The sequence below is a fragment of the Pan paniscus genome, chromosome 11, assembly GCF_029289425.2.
Source record: "Pan paniscus chromosome 11, NHGRI_mPanPan1-v2.0_pri, whole genome shotgun sequence".
In the NCBI taxonomy this organism is placed as follows: domain Eukaryota; kingdom Metazoa; phylum Chordata; class Mammalia; order Primates; family Hominidae; genus Pan; species Pan paniscus.
Window position 1 is genome coordinate 19210751 of NC_073260.2, and position 20484 is coordinate 19231234.

At 41.5% G+C, this 20484-nt stretch overlaps 1 long non-coding RNA gene across 1 annotated transcript; it reads left to right on the forward strand.

Moving 5' to 3' along the window:
- The first annotated feature begins 11818 nt into the window (after window positions 1-11818).
- On the forward strand, window positions 11819-20250 carry LOC117974358 (uncharacterized). The gene is made up of 3 exons (XR_008626655.2): window positions 11819-14273; window positions 18400-18642; window positions 20170-20250. It is a non-coding gene; the product is annotated as an uncharacterized LOC117974358 (long non-coding RNA).
- Window positions 20251-20484: the final 234 nt, after the last annotated feature.

A 20484-nucleotide genomic window follows, 5' to 3' on the forward strand; every position in this document is an offset into this window, starting at 1 on the left:
TCCAGACAACTGACATTGAGGAGAAACAAAGGAGAGAATTGCTTGGCAGATTTTAGAGCTAGGCCTGGAAGAAGTAAGCAACAATTCTGCCCACAGCCCATTGGCCAGAGCAAGTCATGTGGTCCCTCCTAAAAGAAAGGAAGCTTGAAAATTATAGTTCAGTAGTGTTCCCAGGAGGAAAAGGAAGAATCAAGTGAGGAATTTTTCTGTAGAAGATCTGAAGTAGAAGTTAGGGGACAAGGTGTCAGAGAGTGTGGTGGAATGGATAACTTTAACTAATTTTGCATGCATGTCTTTTGCCATTTGACCTTGCAGTAGTTAGTTTTCAGAGCATATTTCTCTTTCCCAGTAGTTTTGGTCTTGCTCATGTGACTTGCGTTGGCCAATGAAATGCTGGAAGACATTATATGAGCAGAGATTTTAAGTGTTCTTGTGTGATTTAGGATGGTCTCTTGTACTCCTGTAATTCACTGTGGGAAAGAACATGGCCTGGGTAGCCTCTGGCTCTTGAATAAAGATATAAGGAGCATACTTGAACTTTACCCACAGCCTGGAGTCAAGCCCAGCTGAGCCCAGTGATCCCATATGAACCCCTGAGAACCTGCAAGGATTGTAAACCACCAGCACCTTGAGGTTGTTTGTTATACAGCATTATTGCCATCATAGCTGACTAACACAGGGTGGCAGAGAGTTTGAATATGAAGACCAGGGAGAGTGGGAAGATGATCTGAGTAGTCTGGAAGTAGTGGCTTACAGCAGCCAAGGCAATGAAATTTTTAAGTTCAACATTCCTGGATTCATCCCAGCTTTCCATGTCTACAACTTATGCATTGTGTGGTTTGGGGCAGATTGGTCAAGCTGTCTTTGACCCAACTCTTGTCTTATAAATTGGGTGTAATTATAAAACCAACCTCAAAGGATTGATTTGAGAATGAAATGTGATTATGTAAGCTCAGCAGAGGGCCTGACTGATGCTCCCTTTACTTGAAAATTATCACCTAATTTTTTGCTCTTATTCTCTTGTTTACTCTTTATAATTCATATGAGATAACACTTCCTCATAGAAGCCTCCCTTGACTGCTACTTTCCCACTCCAGAAGAGAACCATTTCTCCTTTATAACATTTATAGTAATTTGAAGTGACATAAAGGTATAATTTTTGGAGGTATTATTAAATGTTTACTCCAAATCTCCTCTACCAGTTTCTACATAATGAGAGAGCTGGGACAATGTCTGTATCTAGCACAGTGCCTAGAACATAGTAGGAGATTAATGAATGGGTAAAAACAAGTACTAATAAATAGCAGTGATTCTGATCGCTTTTATCCCACACACCTTCCTTTGCTCTTTGCACTATGTGTTGGGGAATTGGGTTGATTTAAAGGATTTGGGTGAACCACTGGCAGATCTGGGACTGAAATTCGGGTCTCCCTATTTCTAGTCTGGTGGTCTGCCCTGCTCACAGCACCATCTTCCACTGTGCCCTTCCAAAGCCACAATTTACATAGCTGGCTTGGAACCCTGCCTCTCTGCCTGAGATTAACCAGCCTCCCATTTACCCACCAATGGATGGAACACGCTCCCTTTGTGTGCAGCAGTTTAGCTAGCATTTTGCTTTAACTTTTCTATGCATGCTGTCTGGCATCCCCAAATTGGCCTTTGTGGGGAAATCAATAACAGCTCATGCATGCAAGGCACACGTCCCTTCCACAGGACATTAGGCCGGCTATTGAAGTAACTGTGGCTGGAAAGGAGAGTTCTATTTGTAACTGAGGCAACTGCAGATGAAATGATGCTTTCCTATGTGTATTTGGGTAGATAACACTAATTCTCCCCCTCCTCATGTCTCCAGCTGTTGGCAGTCCTTCTCTCATTTTAGAGCTGTCTGCACCAGTTGCTTTCTTTCAGGAATTCTTAGTCATACACACACTGCAAATGAGGAAAGAGGGGGTTACTCTCCTCTTGGACTGCTGTGGTCGAATGCAAAGGTCCAGGCCCCTGATCTGAAGTCAGAGGACCTATATCCTATGAGTCTAAATTTGTCCAGGGCCTCACTGAGCAAGCCAGCACAAGTCAGTTCCGTTTTTTAGGTTGTAGTATTCCCATCTGGAAAACAAAGGGATTAAATGTCATGACTATCTCTATCTCCCTCCCTCCCTCCCTGTTGCTGTATCGGCTGTCCCATGTTAACAGTATCCTTAAAGGAGTAATGGGGGAAGAAGAATGAACATCTATGAAGTACCCTCTATGTGTCAAACACTTAACATTCATTATCTCATAGAACACTCACAACAACCTTATGATTTTATTTTTCCATACAAGGAAACAGGCTTAGAGAGGGAAGATGACTCATTTGAAGTCACAGAGCTTGGGAGGATTTGAGACCACATTTTCCCCACCACATTAGGTAAGTTGTTGAGATGTTGAGATGATAGCTGCTAGCCACATGTTAGGTGTTAAATTGTGTCCATCAAAATTGATATGTTGCAGTCTTATCCCCCATTACCTCAGAATATGACCTTATATTGGAGATAGGGACTTTACAGACATAATCAAATTAACATGAAGCAACTGTGCCACAGGAGCTGAGGTCTGAGTTTAGGGTAATATTCTGGGAAAATCAGGCACAAGGTAGATCAGGCAAGATGCAAAATAATATTAATGAGAACAGAATCTCCTTACTATTTAGTATTGGTAGAGCATTTTCTCATTGATTCTTTCAATTTAAACTTCACACATCATTATCCAGGTGAGGAAACAAAGACTTCTAGAAACTAAATGGCTTCTGGAAACTACATAAACATACACAAACAGTTAATGATGAAGTTGGGACTCAAATTCGTGTTTGACTCCATGCCCAGTGTTATCTTCTTAAGTACAGCTCCTAGAGTCACAGAGCTCTTCAAAAGAGGCTTGTGCTACAATGATGATGATGATAATGATGATGATGATGATGATGATGGCAGTGCTAATGGTATTGCTAATGATCATGTTGATAATGATGACAATTATGATGTGATAATGATGAAGGTGAAGATGATGGTGTTATTGATAATGACAATGACAATGGTGATAGTGAATTTCACTTGAATCTAGGTCCAGGGTGGCACATGACACATATAAAAGGGGCATCTTTTAGGCAACTTCCTGAATGATCAATAGTCTATCCTCTATTTACCTTTCCAGTTTTATCTCTTCTCACATTTCCTCACCCTCTGCTCTAGAGGAATTTTCTTGCCCTCTTCAAAACCGTATTTCCAAATCCAGCCTCCAGCATTTGCTCTTACAAAATCCCTATAAATAATGCGCTTTGTGGCACATTGATCAACAGAGATGCTCTGCGATGAGAAAAGGCTTGCAAGGTCCCACACATTTGGGGAATGCTAAACATTTTGTCCTTCTCTGGGAGAAGCACAGTGTGTGTTAGCATGGGAAAGGTTCTGAGACATCTTGTATTAATGTACCTATTTCACTTTGTCTAGTATATATTTCCAAAATCTTTTTTGACTTGAGAACCCCTTTCTTATGTAATTCTTATCTATTGATACCCCAAAGAACAAGTGTTCTTTATAAAACCTTTGGGAAAACAGTACCCCAGCCTTTTTTGTCTCCTTATCTAATCTTTTAAGACCAACCTCAACCCACATCATTCAGCAAGTCTTCAGAGATACCTCCATGGGGCTCTCCTCCCACCCCACTGAGCTCCAATAACTTGCCTAGAGTCCTTCACTGGACACATATCCTAGACGTTTCCCACCCAAGATGGAGTCGGTGGAGAATATGGAGCCAGGGTCACAGGCTTCATTCACCGAGGCTATCCACTGGGGAGAAAGTCTAAATACAAAGCCAGAGATGGCTGCTGTAAGTGGCATCTTTGACCCTATCCTAGAGTGGGCTGGAAGATGGATAGCAGGGAATGGGAATGAGCAGGAGATATGGATGAACTGGGATACCAATGCTAAAGGTCAGCTTCAACAGAAAATATACCAGGGCAATGAGGCAGGGACCACAACATGGAGCATTTGGTCACAGAAACCTGTTTGGGTCAAAACTCATGTTCCTCTATCAAGCCCTGATATGGTTTGGCTGTGTCCCCATCCAAATCTCATCTTGAATTGCAACTCCCACAATTCCCACATGCTGTGGGAGGGACCTAGTGGGAGGTGGTTGAATTATAGGGGTGGGTGTTTCCTGTGCTGTTCTTGTGACAGCGAATGAGTCTCATGAGATCTGGTGGTTTTAAAAATGGGAGTTTCCCTGCACAAGCTCTCTCTTTGCCTGCTGCTCTCTATGTAAGAGTTGACTTGCTTCTCCTTGCCTTTTGCCGTGATTGTGAGGCCTCCTAGCCACATGGGACTGTAAGTCCATTAAACCTCTTTTGCTTCCCAGTCTTGGGTATGTCTTTATCAGCAGCATGAAAATGGACTAATACAGTAAACTGGTACCAGTAGAGAGAGTGGGGGCTCTCCTGAAAAGATATCTGAAAATGTGAAAGTGACTTTGGGACTGGGTAATAGGCAGAGGTTGGAACAGCTTGGAGGGCTTAGAAGACAGAAAAATATGGGAATGTTTGGAACTCCCTAGAGACTTGTTGAATTGCTTTGACCAAAATGTTGATAATGATATGGACAATGAAATCCAGGCTGAGGTGGTCTTAGATGGAGATGAGGAACTTCTTGGGAACTGGAACAAAGGTGACTCTTGTTATGTTTTAGAAAAGAGACTGGAGGGTTTTTGTCCCTGCCCTAGAGACTTGTGGAACTTTGAACTTGAGAGATGATTTAGGATATCTGGCAGAAGCCATTTTTAAGCAGCAAGGTATTCAAGAAGTGACTTGGTGCTATTAAAGCATTTCCACTCAAAAGGGAAACAGAATAAAAGTTTGGAAAATTTGCAGCCTGACAATGCAATGGAAAAGAATATCCAATTTTCTGAGGAGAAATTCAAGTCAGCTGCAGAAATTTTACATAAGTAACAAGGAGCCAAATGTTAATCACCAAGACAATGGGGAAAATGTCTCCACTGTCTTCATGGAAGCCCCTCCCATCACAGGCCCAGAAGCCTAGGAGGAAAAAGTGGTTTTGTGGGCCAGGCTGAGGGTCTCCAAGCTGTGTGCAGTCTAGGGACTTGGTGCCCTGCATCCCAGCCACTCCAGCTGTGACTGAAATGAACCAATATAGCGCTTGAGCTGTGGATTCAGAGGGTGCGAACCCGAAGCCTTGGCAGCTTCCACGTGGTGTTGAGGCTGCAAGTACACAGAAGTCAAGAATTGATGTTTGGGAACCTCCATTTAGATTTCAGAAGATGTAAGGAAACTCCTAGATCTCCAGGCAGAAGTTTGCTGCAGGGGCAAAGCCCTCACGGAGAACCTCTGCCAGGGCAGTTCAGAAGGGAAATGTGGGTCAGAGCCTCCATGTAGGGTCCCTACTGGGACATCACCTAGTGGAGCTGTGAGAAAAGGGTCACCATCATCCAGACCCCAGAATGGTAGATTCACCAACAGTTTGTACTGTGTGCCTGGAAAAGTCACAGACACTCAATGCCAGCCCGTGAAAGCAGGAAGGAGTGGGGCTATACCCTGCAAAGCTACAGGGGCAGAGCTGCCCAAGGCTGTGGGAACCCACCTCCTGTGTCAGCGTGACGTGGATGTGAGACACAGAGTCAAAGGAGATCATTTTGGAGCTTTAAGATTTGACTGCCCTGATGGATTTTGGACTTGCGTGGGACCTGTAGCCCTTTTATTTTGGTCAATCTCTCCCACTTGGAATGGCTGTATTTACCCAATACCTGAACACCTCATTGTATCTAGGAAGTGACTAGCTTGCTTTTGATTTTACAGGCTCATAGTTGGAAGGGACTTGCCTTGTCTCAGATAAGACTTTGGACTGTGGACTTTTGAGTCAATGCTGAAATGAGCTAAGAGTTTGGGGGACTGTTGGGAAGGCATGACTGGTTTTGAAATGTGAGGACATGAGATTTGGAGGGGCCAGTGATGGAATGATATGGCTTGGCTGTGTCCTTACCCAAACTTCATCTTGAATTGTAACTCCCACAATTCCCACTGTCATGGGAGGGACCGAGTTAGAGGTGATTGGATTATGGGGGTGGATCTTTCCTGTGCTGTTCTCATGATAGTGAATGAGTCTCACAAGATCTGATGGTTTTAAAAATGGGAGTTTCCCTGTGCAAGCTCTCTCTTCTTTTTGCCTGCTGCCCTATGTAAGACATGACTTGCTCTTCATTGCCTTCTGCCGTGATTGTGAGGCCTCCCCAGCAATGTGGAACTGTAAGTCCATTAAACCCCTTTTTCTTCCCAGTCTTGGGTATGTCTTTATCAGCAGCATAAAAACGGACTAATGCATGCCCCATACTCCTTTTACTCATTTCTGGCAGTTTCCCCTGGACTGATGATCTACCTTGAAGCTTCAAAACTGACCCAGACTTCAGCAGGAGGAGACAGAATTGGATAACGATTCTCCATTATCCACAATGGTTCATGTCTTTGTATCTTTTAGTATGACACAAAGCTGGATCCATGGGAAATGGTTGGTAAAAAGTCTTGATTTGTTGTTAATAACAGTAATACTAATAATAGTGGATTGCATGCTGAGAATGGATAATGTGACAGGCAGGCACTGTACTCTGGACTCTACATCTATCTTAGAGTTAATTCTTCCAACAGCCCTGTTACATTGTTATTATTATGGTTATGTTTAGATGAGGAAACAGACTCTGTGATGTGCAGTAGCTTGTTCAAGAAAACCAGCTTGAAGTGCGGCAGCCAAGATTTGAACTGAGGTCTAATAATAAAGGCACCTACAGGATAACTAGCTAATCAAAGCAAAAGCATGCTCTGATTTTTCTTCTCCAGACTTCTAGTGACTCAGTATGTCACAGAGCACAGGAAAAGCTGGAATTTAAGGTGGTTTTATTAGAGGTGACTTTCCACTGGACTGAGAATGGAGCTTTTGCCCGACTTCTACTTGGAGAGGTCATGCTAGGAGGCAGGAAGAGACCCCTTGGCAGGGACTCTGAAACTTCCCCCCCCCACTGAGGCAGAGCTGGGACTGCCTGTCACTGGGACAGACAGGTAGAACCCAGAAATCATGTTAAAACTACAGACCAGCTATGGAGGTTGATATAGTTTGGCTGTGTACCCACCCAAATCTCATCTTGAATTGTAACTTTCATAATTCCCATGTGTTGTGGGAGGGACCTGGTGGGAGGCAATTGAATCATGAGGGAGGGTCTTTCCTGTGCTGTTCTCATGATAGTGAATAAATCTCACGGGATCTGATGGTTTTAAAAAGGGGAGTTCCCAGGCACATGCTCTCTTGCCTGCCACCATGTAAGATGTGACTTTGCTCCTTATTTGCTTTCCGCCATGATTGTGAGGCCTCCCTAGCCATGTGAAACTGTGAATCAATTAAACTTCTTCCCTTTATAAATTACCCAGTCTTTCGTATGTCCTTATCAGCAGCTTGAGGGCAGATTAATACAGGGGTCCACGAAGTGGTGCTGCTTGAGAATCTACTGAACGCGAGAAGTAAGGGCAGCAGTTGGAGTGACCTTTCTAGACAGTAGAAACATCCATAGCCTTAAAACCTATCACAGGCTTCCCTTCTGCTCAGGATAAAATCTTAAGGGCTGACCACGACCTCTAAGACCTGCCATGACCTGGCCTATCTATCTTCCCAGCCTCATCTTTCATTACTGCTTTGGACTGAATTATTTCCCCCTAAAACCCATATGTTGAAGCTCTAACCCTGAATGGGACTCTATCTTGAGACTGATATTTTAGGAGTAATTAAGGTTAATTATGTCATAAGGGTGAGCCCTAAGCAGATAGGATTATAACCTTATAAGAAGAGGAAGACAGAGGTTTCTTTCTCCCTCTCAGCTATCTGAGGACATAGCAAGAATGTGACCATTTGCAAGCCAGGAAGAGAGCTCTCATCAGAAATGACCATGCTGGCACTCTGATCTTGGACTTCCAGCCTCCAGAATTGTAAGAAAAAAAAACAATTTATCTTGGTTAAGCCAGCTACTCTATGGTATTTTGCTATGGAAACCCAAGCTAACTAAGACAACTTCTTCACTCCTCCCCTTTTATGCTCCAGTCAGATCAAACTCCCTCCCAGTTGCCTGAATTTACCATGCTCTTGCTCCTTTTTGCTTCCATGATTTAGCATATGTTATTATCTATGTCCAACATGTTTTTTTCTCTTCTTACTCTTCACATTGCTAACTCTTGTAATCCTTCAGGACTCAGCATTGGATTATGTATTAGTCAGGATAGACTAGTTTATGCTGTGTTAACAAACATACCCCAGGTCTCTGTAGCTTACAGAGCTTGCTTCTCACTCTGTGACGTGTCTGATGTGGGTAGGCAGGAGGTCTCTGTTCACTGTAGCCACACAGGAACCCAGATATATAGAAACACAAGACTTCTATAATCTCTGAGGCAAGAAAAGAGGATATGGTGAGTAGCTCACTGGCTCTCAAAAGACTTTTGCCAAAAAGTGACATGTACCACTTCTGGTCACATTTCACCTGAGCAATCTACACAGCCATCTCTCACTAACTGTCATAGATGGCTGCAGCAATGGCCTGTGACTTGTTATTTCCTCCCTGTATCCATGCCTTTGGGTAGTCCCCACCTACACTGACTCTGGGTGGCTCTGTGATTTGCTTTGGCCAATGGGAAAATAACAAATTCAATGCAAGCAGAGACTTGAAAAGTGCTTGTACAGAGAGCTTGCCCTCTCTTGCTACTCCTGGAAACCCCATAATCAACAATATGTAAATAAGCTCAGTCTAGACTGCCAGAAACCCATGGCCCACAGTCACTCCAGCCAACAGCCAGCACCAGCCATCAGGTGTGTGAAACCATATTGTAGAGCCCATCATCCCCTATCAACCTGCCAGTCAGTGGAAGTCACATGAGAATGTAGGTGAGACCAGCAAAGACCAGCCCAACTGAGCCCAGCCCAAACTGCCAATTCATGGACCAATGAATGGTTGTTGTTAGGCTACTATGTTTTGGAATGGTTTGTTACACAGAAAAAGCTAATTGGTAAACTACTTCAAAGTGTATGGGGAAGTGCTATTTCTGGTATTTAGAAAGAGAGGGGAATAGAGTTTTGTTAAATAATACTAATGACAAATTAATAACTACCATAAATCCCTTCTCCTCCATCCAGTAAAGACTTTGAGTCTCCTGTGAAAGCTAAGGTGGGGCTCCTCTTCTGTCCTCTTTCAGTTTCCTGGGCTTCTCTGACACCCCTGCAACCCAGCACTGCTCTCACTTTGTAGCAATTGACTGGCTCCCTTAGAGCATGTCAACCAGCAGGCTCTGAATGGATAACAGGAGGCAGAGATACTGGGTTCCTTGGCCCTTGGAGTGGCCAGGTGGGCCCTGGGTCCATCTGCTTCCTTCAGCCACAAGTAGCCTCTTCTGTTTACTCTAGTGGGTTGTGCAGATTCATTAATTAACTATGTGTAACTTGACATAAGAAAGGTTGACTTCTTGTTTGGTGTACCCCAGGAGGCTGCAGGTTTTGAGAGAGCAGGGCTGTGTTACATTTACTCTTTCTCAGATCCTAGCACTGTGTCTGACTCATAGTAATTGTTCAATAAATACTTGCTGAAACAAGGGACAGTGATTGAAGGTAGCTAGGAGTTGTTATCAGGGTGGCCTGTCTGTAGTTAAGGCACCAGAACTGAGGAAGGGGATCAGCTAGACCTGCACTGTCCAATATGGTAGCCACAAGACACAAGTTACAGGTTGAATTCTCTTCTCCCAAAATCCATATGTTGAAGTCCTAACCTCCACTTCCTCAGAATATGTCTTTATTTGCAGTCCCATAGGACTGGTATCCTTATAAAAGAGGGAAATTTGGAGACAGACACACACATAGAACATCATGTGAAGATGAAGACAGAGATCAGGGTAATGTTTCAACAAGCCAAGGAATGCTGAAGATTGCCAGCAACTCACCAGAGTTAGGTGAGAGGCATGGAACAGACTGTCTCTCACAGAATTCAGAAGAAAGATGCCCTACCAACACTTTGATCTTGAACTTCAAGCCTCCAGAACTAGGAGACAATACATTTCTGTTCTGTCAGCCATCTAGTGCGTGGTACTTTGTTAAGGCAGCCCTGGAAAACTAATATACCACATGTGGCTATTTAAATTTAAATTAATCAGCATTAAAAATTTAGGTCTTCAATCCTACCAGTTATCTTTCAAGAGCTCAATAGCTGCACGCAGCCAGTGGTTACTGTATTATAAAGAAGATAGAAAACAGTTCCATCACCACAGAAATTTCTCTTGGCTAGTGTTGAGCTGTAGTAATCATTCTGAACTCTGATTGCGTGTTAGACTGTCCAAGGAGATTTTTCTTTTAAATTAAAGGTCTCAATTTGAGATGATTATAGATTCACATAAAGTTATAAGAAATAATACAGAGAGATCCTGTGCATTCTTTACCCAGTTTCCCCCAATGGTACCATTTTGTAATACATTAGGAAAAGATCACAAGTAGAATATTGACTTTTGTATAGTCAGATGTAGAACAGTTCCATCTCCAAAGGGATCCTTCCTGATGCCTCTTTTAAATTTATTGTCATTGACAAATACGGTGCTTAACATGATGTTTTGATACAGGTATACATTGTGGAATGGCCAAATCAAGCTAATTATAATATGCATTACCTCTGATATTTATAATTTTCTATGATGAGAATGCTTAAAATCTATTATCTTAGCAATTTTCAATATACAATACATTGTTATTAACTGTAGTCACCATGTTGTACAGAGATCTCTTGAATTTATTCCTCCATCTAAATGAAACTTTGTACCCTTTGACTAACATCTTCCCAATCCCTACACCCCCCAGCCTCTGTGACCACGATCCTACTCTCTGCTTCTATGAGTCTGACTTTTTTAGATTGCGAGTATAAGTGAGGCCATGTGGTATTCGTCTTTCTGTGCCTGGCTTATGTCACTTAGCAGGTTCATCCATGTTGTCGCTTATGACAGGATTTTCTTCTTTTTAAAGGCTGAATAGTACCCCATTGTGTATATATGCTATTTTGTTTTTGTCCCTAATGACCCCTTTTTTAGCCAATCCCAACTCTCCCTGGCTAAGAGAAGAGAGACATATTCTAGGCACAAAGAATAACATATGAATGACCAGAGGGGAAGAAGACCTTTCTGGGTCCTATAATTATTCCAGCATAGAATAGAGCATTAGAGGTGGGGAGATGACAGAATTATTCCCTAACAGGTGTGGACTAATATGGACCAAGACAACACCTTCCCTACTTCCCAGAAGAAAGCCATGAGCAGAGAGAGTATTCCATCTAGAAAAGAGGTTTACATCTTGACTTCCCTGGGTCCTGGTTCACTCAAAGTTTGCTGGTTAGCAATTCCTTGTAGCTAAAAATACTTGTAACATGATGGATCAATTACTTTTTACTTGGAGGAGTTTTTGACCATTTGGGAAGGAGGGGAAGGCGTTGGAGTTCTTGAAGTCTTTCTCATTCTTGGGGGTGTTCTGGGTGGGAGGGTTGAATGAAGGGTCTCTCACTCTCCTTTTGCTACTGTAAGTTTTCTATGATCTCACTTCCCAGAGGGAAAAAAAAAGCAGAGAATTGGGCTGTAAATCCCATTTATATTCATTAACACCCTAAAGATGAAAAATACCTTTCCATTATCCCTGGGATAATTCAATCCCATTGCATAGGAAAATGTTATAAATCTTTGTCACTACAGTCTCAGGGGCATGGGATTAGGATGTACCGTGCAGAGCAAACCAGTATGGTCCCGCCAGAAACCTTCCAGGCCTTTTGATGAGCTGGGTTTAGAAACCAGTGTTAAGGCATTTAAAGTACAGCCTTCCCCAAGAGGCTCCTGGAGATGTACCAGGGTCCTGAGCTTAGCTGAGGGAAACCCAAAGAGCCAACAGAGGGGCTTCTGCTCTTTGAAGCTTAGGCCATAGGCTCCTCACAGTCACCAGATAATAATAAAATGTACCTAACATGTAGTGAATTCTTCTTCCATGCTATGAACTATGCCAACCTAATTCTACCTCTTCCATGCCTCCGTTTCACCTTTGTTGATTTATTTATCTATTTAAGATTTTTTTTTTTCATAATTGAGGTACAGCTTATGCACAATAAAGTGCACTTATTGGATCTATGTCAAGTATCCACTTCAGTGAATGTTTACCTATGTGTTCTCCATCTGATCACCATCCAGGCCAAGACATTGAATATTTGCAGTGCCCCAAAAGTTTCCTTAGGCCCTTTCCAGTTAGCATCACCCTCAGGTAATTAGTCTTCTGACTATAATCACCATCTCTTAGTTTCGCCTGTTTTTGAACTTCATATAAATGGACGCTTCCAGCATGTACTGTTTTGTTTTTCTCTGCATAATGTCTGAGATTCATCCACATTTTGTGTATCAGTAATTCATTGTTTTTGTTGCATTGCACTAATCCATTGCATGAATAGATCTCAGTTTATTCACTGTTCTGCTGATGGATACTTTGGGTGGCTTCCAGTTTGGGGCTATTTGAATAATTTGTTGCTCTTTTTTTCTTCATTGTATTTATCATTACTTGACATACTAAATGTCTTACTTCTTTATTTGTGCTGTTCTGCCCTAGCTAGGATATAAGCTCCATGAAGGCCAATTTTTTTTTTCTTTTTTTTCCTATATCTCCAGCATCAAGAACACTGCCTGGCATACAATGGCTCAATCAATATTTGTTGAAAGAAAGAACAATGGAATGAATGGTTGTATTAACCATCATATCTGGTGACAAACAAAACTTGACCAGGTTTGCCTGGGACTTTGGCATTTAGCACTGAAAGTTCTATATCCTGGGAAACCCCTTTGCCCTGGGGAAACTTATGTGTGGCTTTTATTATGATGCCTGATTTGTAGCTAAGGACATTGGCTCAGAAAATTTCAGTGACTTGTCCAGTTACTCCATCAGAGAGTGGTAGAGCCAGGGCCACTCAAGGCCAGGTCTTTGATGTGAAAGATGGAATCTTTGCCCTTCAGGCTCCAAGGATGAGAAGACTGTCCTCTAACAAGGAGGGTTATAGGACTAATATCTACTAAGCTGAGGAAATTTGAGAGTTCAAGCATGTTGGAACTAGTAGTTCTGAGTTTGATTAATATTTATGTATTTATATTTTTTGAGACAGAGTCTCATTTTGTTACAGAGGCTTGAGTGCAGTGGTGCAATCATCGCTCACTGCAGCCTCAAGCCTCTGGGCTCAAGCGATCCTCCCACAACAGACTCCAAGTAGCTGGGACTACAGGCATGCTTCACCATGCCTGGCTAATTTTTATAATCCTTTTAGAGATGGGGTTTTGCTATGTTGCCCAAGCTGACCTTGAACTCCTGAGCTCAAGTGATTCACCCACCTTGGCCTCCCAAAGTATTGGAATTACAGGTGTGAGCTGCCACACCCAGCCCTGGGCTTGAATATTAGCGCAACCATTTGCTGTCACTGTGAGCCTGGGGAAGTCACTACACTTCTCTAAGCCTTGCATTGGTGATAAGGGGATTCAAATTCCTCTCTCACAGGTCACTGTGAGGATTCTATAATTTGATGAATGGAAACAGTCAACTCTATCCTGACACATAGGGGCTTTCATTATTATCACTAAAAACAGTTGTATTTGTTTGTTCATGCTTCTATGAAAACATACCCGAGACTGGGTAATTTATTAAAAAAACAGGTTTAATTGACTCACAGTTCTGCATGGCTGAAGAGGCCTCAGGAAACGGACAATCATGATGGAAAGGGAAGCAAACATGTCCTTCTTCACATGGCAGCAGAGAGAAGTGCTGAGCAAAGGGGGAAAAGCTCCTTATAAACCATCAGATCTCATGAGAACTCACTCACTATCACGAGAACAGCATGGGGGTAACCACCGCCATGATTCAATTACCTCCCACCAGATCCCTCCCATGACATATGGGGGTTATGGAAACTTCAGTGCAAGATGAGTTTTGAGTGGGGACACAGCCAAACCGTATCAACAGTTTTTTGAAATGCACTTGTTTCTAATACATCCTTATCATCCCACATATAGTGTCATACTCAATGGTGAAAGACTGGAAGACTTTACTCTAAGAACAGGAACACTCACCCACTTCTATTCAACATGGTACTGGACATTGCAGCCCTAAATAATTGAAGAAAAAAAAGAAAGAAAAGAAGCCATTCACACTGGAAAAGAAGAAGTAAAATTATCTGTTCTCCCATGACATAATCTTTTTTATTTTTTAGAAGTTCAGAGTTTTATTTATTTATTTATTTATTTTTTTAATGTTATTATTATAATACTTTAAGTTTTAGGGTACATGTGCACAATGTGCAGGTTTGTTACATATGTATACATGTGCCATGTTGGTGTGCTGCACCCATTAACTTGTGATTTAGCATTAGGTATATCTCCTAATGCTATCCCTCCCCCCTCCCCCCTCCCCCCATCCCACAACAGTCCCCAGTGTGTGATGTTCCCCTTCCTGTGTCCATGTGTTCTCTTTGTTCAATTCCCACCTCTGAGTGAGAACATGTGGTCTTTGGTTTTTTTGTCCTTGCCATAGTTTGCTGAGAATGATGGTTTCCAGTTTCATCCATGTCCCTACAAAGGACATGAACTCATCATTTTTTATGGCTGCATAGTATTCCATGGTGTATATGTGCCACATTTTCTTAATCCAGTCTATCGTTGTTGGACATTTGGCTTGGTTCCAAGTCTTTGTTATTGTGAATAGTGCCGCAATAAACATACGTGTGCCTATGTCTTTATAACAGCATGATTTGTAATCCTTTGGGTATATACCCAGTAATGGGATGGCTGGGTCAAATGGTATTTCTAGTTCTAGATCCCTGAGGAATCGCCACACTGACTTCCACAATGGTTGAACTAGTTTACAGTCCCACCAAGAGTGTAAAAGTGTTCCTATTTCTCCACATCCTCTCCAGCACCTGTTGTTTCCTGACTTTTTAATGATTGCCATTCTAACTGGTGTGAGATGGTATCTCATTGTGGTTTTGATTTGCATTTCTCTGATGGCCAGTGATGATGAGAATTTTTTCACGTGTTTTTTGGCTGCATAAATGTCTTCTTTCGAGAAGTGTCTGTTCATATCCTTCGCCCACTTTTTGATGGGGTTGTTGGGTTTTTTCTTGCAAATGTGTTTGAGTTCATTGTAGATTCTGGATATTAGCCCTTTGTCAGATGAGTAGGTTGCAAAAATGTTCTCCCATTCTGTAGGTTGCCTGTTCACTCTGATGATAGTTTCTTTTGCTGTGCAGAAGCGCTTTAGTTAATTAGATCCCATTTGTCAATTTTGTCTTTTGTTGCCATTGCTTTTGGTGTTTTAGACATGAAGTCCTTGCCCACGCCTTCATCCCTGGGATGCAAGGCTGGTTCAACTTACGCAAATCAATAAATGTAATCCAGCATATAAACAGAACCAAAGGCAAAAACCACATGATTATCTCAATAGATGCAGAAAAGGTCTTTGACAAAATTCAACAACGCTTCATGCTAAAAACTCTCAACAAATTAGGTATTGATGGGACGTATCTCAAAGTAATAATAGCTATCTATGACAAACCCACAGCCAATATCATACTGAATGGGCAAAAACTGGAAGCATTCCCTTTGAAAACTGGCACAAGACAGGGATGCCCTCTCTCACCCCTCCTATTCAGCATAGTGTTGGAAGTTCTGGCCAGGGCAATCAGGCAGGAGAAGGAAATAAAGGGTATTCAATTAGGAAAATAGGAAGTCAAATTGTCCGTGTTTGCAGGTGACATGATTGTATATCTAGAAAACCCCATTGTCTCAGCCCAAAATCTCCTTAAGCTGATAAGCAACTTCAGCAAAGTGTCAGGATACAAAATCAACGTACAAAAATCACAAGCATTCTTATACACCAATAACAGACAAACAGAGAGCCAAATCATGAGTGAACTCCCATTCACAATTGCTTCAAAGAGAATAAAATACCTAGGAATCCAACTTACAAGGGATGTGAAGGACCTCTTCAAGGAGAACTACAAACCACTGCTCAGTGAAATAAAAGAGGATACAAACAAATGGAAGAACATTCCATGTTCATGGGTAGGAAGAATCAATATCATGAAAATGGCTATACTGCCCAAGGTAATTTGTAGATTCAATGCCATCCCCATCAAGCTACCAATGACTTTCTTCACAGAATTGGAAAAAACTCCTTTCAAGTTCATATGGAACCAAAAAAGAGCCCGCATCGCCAAGTCAATCCTAAGCCAAAAGAACAAAGCTGGAGGCATCATGCTACCTGACTTCAAACTATACTACAAGGCTACAGTAACCAAAACAGCATGGTACTGGTACCAAAACAGAGATATAGACCAATGGAACAGAACAGAGCCCGCAGAAATAATGCCGCATATCTACAACTATCTGATCTTTGACAAACCTGACAAAAACAAGAAATGGGGAAAGGATTCCCTATTTAATAAATGGTGCTGGGAAAACTGGCTAACCATATGTAGAAAGCTGAAACTGGATCCCTTCCTTACACCTTATACAAAAATTAATTCAAGATGGATTAACGACTTACATGTTAGACCTAAAACCATAAAAATCCTAGAAGAAAACCTAGGCAATACCATTCAGGACATAATCTTATATGTAGAACCTAAAGGTTCCACAAAAAAGCCTGTTAGAACAAATAAGCAAATTTACCAAAGCTCCAGGATAGAAAACCAACACACAAAAATCAGCTGTGTTCCTATACACTAACAATGAAAAATCTGAAAAGGAAATTAAGAAAACAATTTTATTTATAATAGCATCAAAAGGAATAAAATATATAGGAATAAATTTAACCAAGATGTAAAAGACTTGTACACTGAAATCTACAAAATGTTGCTGAAAGTAATGAAAGAAGACACCAAAAATGGAAATAAATCCCCTGTTCATTGATTATAAGCCTTAATATTGTTAAGATGTCAGTACTGCCCAAAGTGATCTACAGATTCAGTGCAATTTCTATCAAAACCCCAATGATGTGTTTTGCAGATGTGAAAAAATTCATCCTAAAATTCATATGGAATCACTAGGGACCCGAAATAGCCAACCAATCTTGAAAAAACAAAGTCAGAGAACTCACACATCCAGATTTCATAACTTACGACAAAGCTATAATAATAAAAACTGTGTGTTAAAGGTATAAAGAAAGACATATAGACCAATGGAATAAGATAGAGGGCCCAGAAATAAACACTCATACATATGGCCAAATGATTTTGACAGCAAGGATGCCAAGACCATTCAGTGGGGAAAGGACAGTCTTTTCAACATATGATACTGGGAAAATTGATAACCACATGCAAAAGAAGGCAGTTGAAACTGTACTTTGCATTACATACAAAAATTAACCCAGAATAGATGAAAGGCCTAAATGTAAGAACTAAAACTACAGAACTCTTGGAAGAAAATATAGAGGAAAATATTCATGACATTGGATTTAACAATGATTTCTTGGATATGACAGTGAATACACATATAACAAAAGAAAAAATAGATAAATTATACTTCATCAAATTAAAAACATGTGGATCAAAAGACACTATCAACAGAGTGAAAAGCAGAATGGAGTAAATATTTACAAATCATATATGTGATGAGCAATTAATACTCAGAATAGGTAAAGAGCTCCTACAGTTCAACAACAATAAAAAAAAACCAGTTAAAAAATACACAAAAGTCTTGAATAAACATTTCTCCAAAGAAGAATTTCCAAAGTTAGAGGACATATTAGAGCTGCATTTTTCAAATTTCAGATTGGGATTTTTTTAGTGGCCATGAAATCAGTGGAGGGGACCTCTGACTAGAATAGAAGAAGAATTACCAGATGTGGTAGCACAGTGGATGAGGCCGACTAGTTGGTTTTGAATCCTGGCTTTGCCATTTTCTGGCTGTGGGACCATAGTCAAGTTACTCAAGGGAATTTGAGTCTTAATTCCTTTACCTATAAAATGGGCATAATAATAGTAGTTACTTCATAGGGATGAATTAATATTTATTAAGGGTTTAGAATAGAGCCTAGAACATAGGAAATGCTATATGTGTTTGCAATTATTGACACAACTTATTTCGTAATACTTAATGTTTTTGTCTATTTATGTATACATGTACTTGTACAGGGCTATGATATAAAACACAGTTCTTAGCATGAGTTGTGTATTTCTTATTCTGATCACCCAGTTTATGCCTCTTTGGGGGAATGTATGGAACATCACTTACTGTTTCATCTCACTCTCCTCCGAACTATGTACTGATATTAGCATCATCCCATAATGCAGGTGACAGTACGAAGACTCACAGTAGTGGGGAAGTCCTGTCCTCAAGTCCATGCAGCTCAGGAGTGGGAGAACTTGGATCTGAGTGAGCCCTGATTGTCACCTTGAGGACCATTGTATTTTCAGAGCCTTGCCTTGCTTCTCAGAGGTGAGAGCCACCTCCATTTCAACACGGCCATTGCTGGAGCTGAGGCAGCCTCCTAGTCGCCCCAAGCAGGACAGATGCTCTTTGGCTCCTTTGGGTTGGTGAGTGAGGCTGCAAAATGGCTTTTCATTTCATATTTGTGTATTGATGTACACATGTCTTTTCTCTCTGAGCCTTTGGTTGTTGTCATCTTTCCTTTTTCCTTCCAGTAATAAAATCTAATCTAATTTCCAGTAGATGTAACTGAAATTTTATTTCCAGAGTTGGGTCCCGCACAGCTGTCACTGACTCTGGGGACCTCAGAGAGAGATTCAGGCTAGCATGGGTGAACAAATAGATCCAGGCCAGGGAATTGCCCTAATATCTGTGCTGATTATGGCACACAAATAATAAAGATGCATCTACAGCTGGCTGGGGATCAATATCCCTGAAGAGGGGAGTGGAAAGAGGCTGCAGCCTCGGCAATGGGCAGGATCTACAGGCATGCACCATTATGTCCTAGCTAATTTTTATTTTTGTAGAGATGGGATCTCGCTGTGTTGCCCAGGTTGCCCTCGAACTCCTGAGCTCAGGTGATCCTCCCACCTTGGTCTCCAAAAGTGCTGGGATCCAGGTGTGAATCACCATGCCCAGCCAGTTCCAGGGGTCTTACAGGACATCGAGACATTTGGGGACTAGGTGGGCATTCAGTACCAGGTATGTCATCATCTATCCATGCTGCCAGCTGCTGGGACATCCTGATTCTCAGCCCATCTCAAGAGCAAGATGCCTCATAGCTGGTCTGGAATGATGACCACACTCTGATAGTAGAGACAAGATGCTGCCCTTCCATATAGGCAGTGACAGTTTTATTCATTCCAGAGCTATTCGGTCCTCCCAGAATAGCAGAATGTCAGGACAAGAGGGATCCTAAGGCTGTAGTAGAAAGGTGCAACCCCACATTTAGCATAAATGGGGCCACACTATCCTAATAATTCACACTGCTACTTGCAGAATGGCCAAGACTTGCAAGGGCTCTGTTGAATTATCTTCAATCTTCACCTATACAAACTTTCAGTAAGAAGTTATATATAGTCCCATTTAATAAAAGATGACATGAAGGCTCAGAGAGGTTATTTAAGTTGCTTAAAGTCACACAGCTACAGAGTTGGGATTTGAACCCAGTGTGTCTGACTCTAGATCCTCTAGATGTGGTCCATGGGTCAGCAAGATTAGTATCACCTGGGAGTGTATTAGATATGTAGAACTCAGGCCCTTTTTCCATACTTTGGATCAGAATCTCTGTTTTAACAAGATCCACAGATGATGTGTGGGCACATTAATGCTTGAGAAGTGTGAATGTAAAGGATTTTCCTTCTCATTGCTGTTTCATAGAATCTGGCTGTTACTAAATAAACAAACTGATTAACTAATTAACTAATGAACAAGCAGACACATACCAACTTGAATTCCAGGGTTAAAGAGTAATCTTCAGCAAAGCATTTAATTTTCACAGTAGTATCAATAAACATTTGCAGTCAGGAGGAGAGGAAAGTGATTTTTTCACCTGGAGTTAGATAAAAGATCATGGTTGGTGCAAAGAGTAGTGAGCAAATCTACTTCATCTCCCCATTTTGTTTCTCTCCTAGGGAGCACAGATATCAACTGGACATGAAGGGCTGGGACAGGAGAGAGCCTGTGTGGAGAGGAGGTTCTTCCAGTAGGTGGTAAGAGAACCAGTTCTCATTCATCAAGTGTCTACTTTGTGCCAGGCACTGGGCTGAGTGCTTCACATATGCAATAGCTGTGGTTTCAGTCTATAAACCCAGATGAACAAGAACTAAAATAAAACTCCCTTTCCTTTTCTTTATCATTTTGAGCTCCCAGTTTGCTAAATAGGAGAAACCTAATCTCAGTTCATTTGGGTCCTACCTTGCCTCAGAATATGTCTAAGTTCCAGGGGT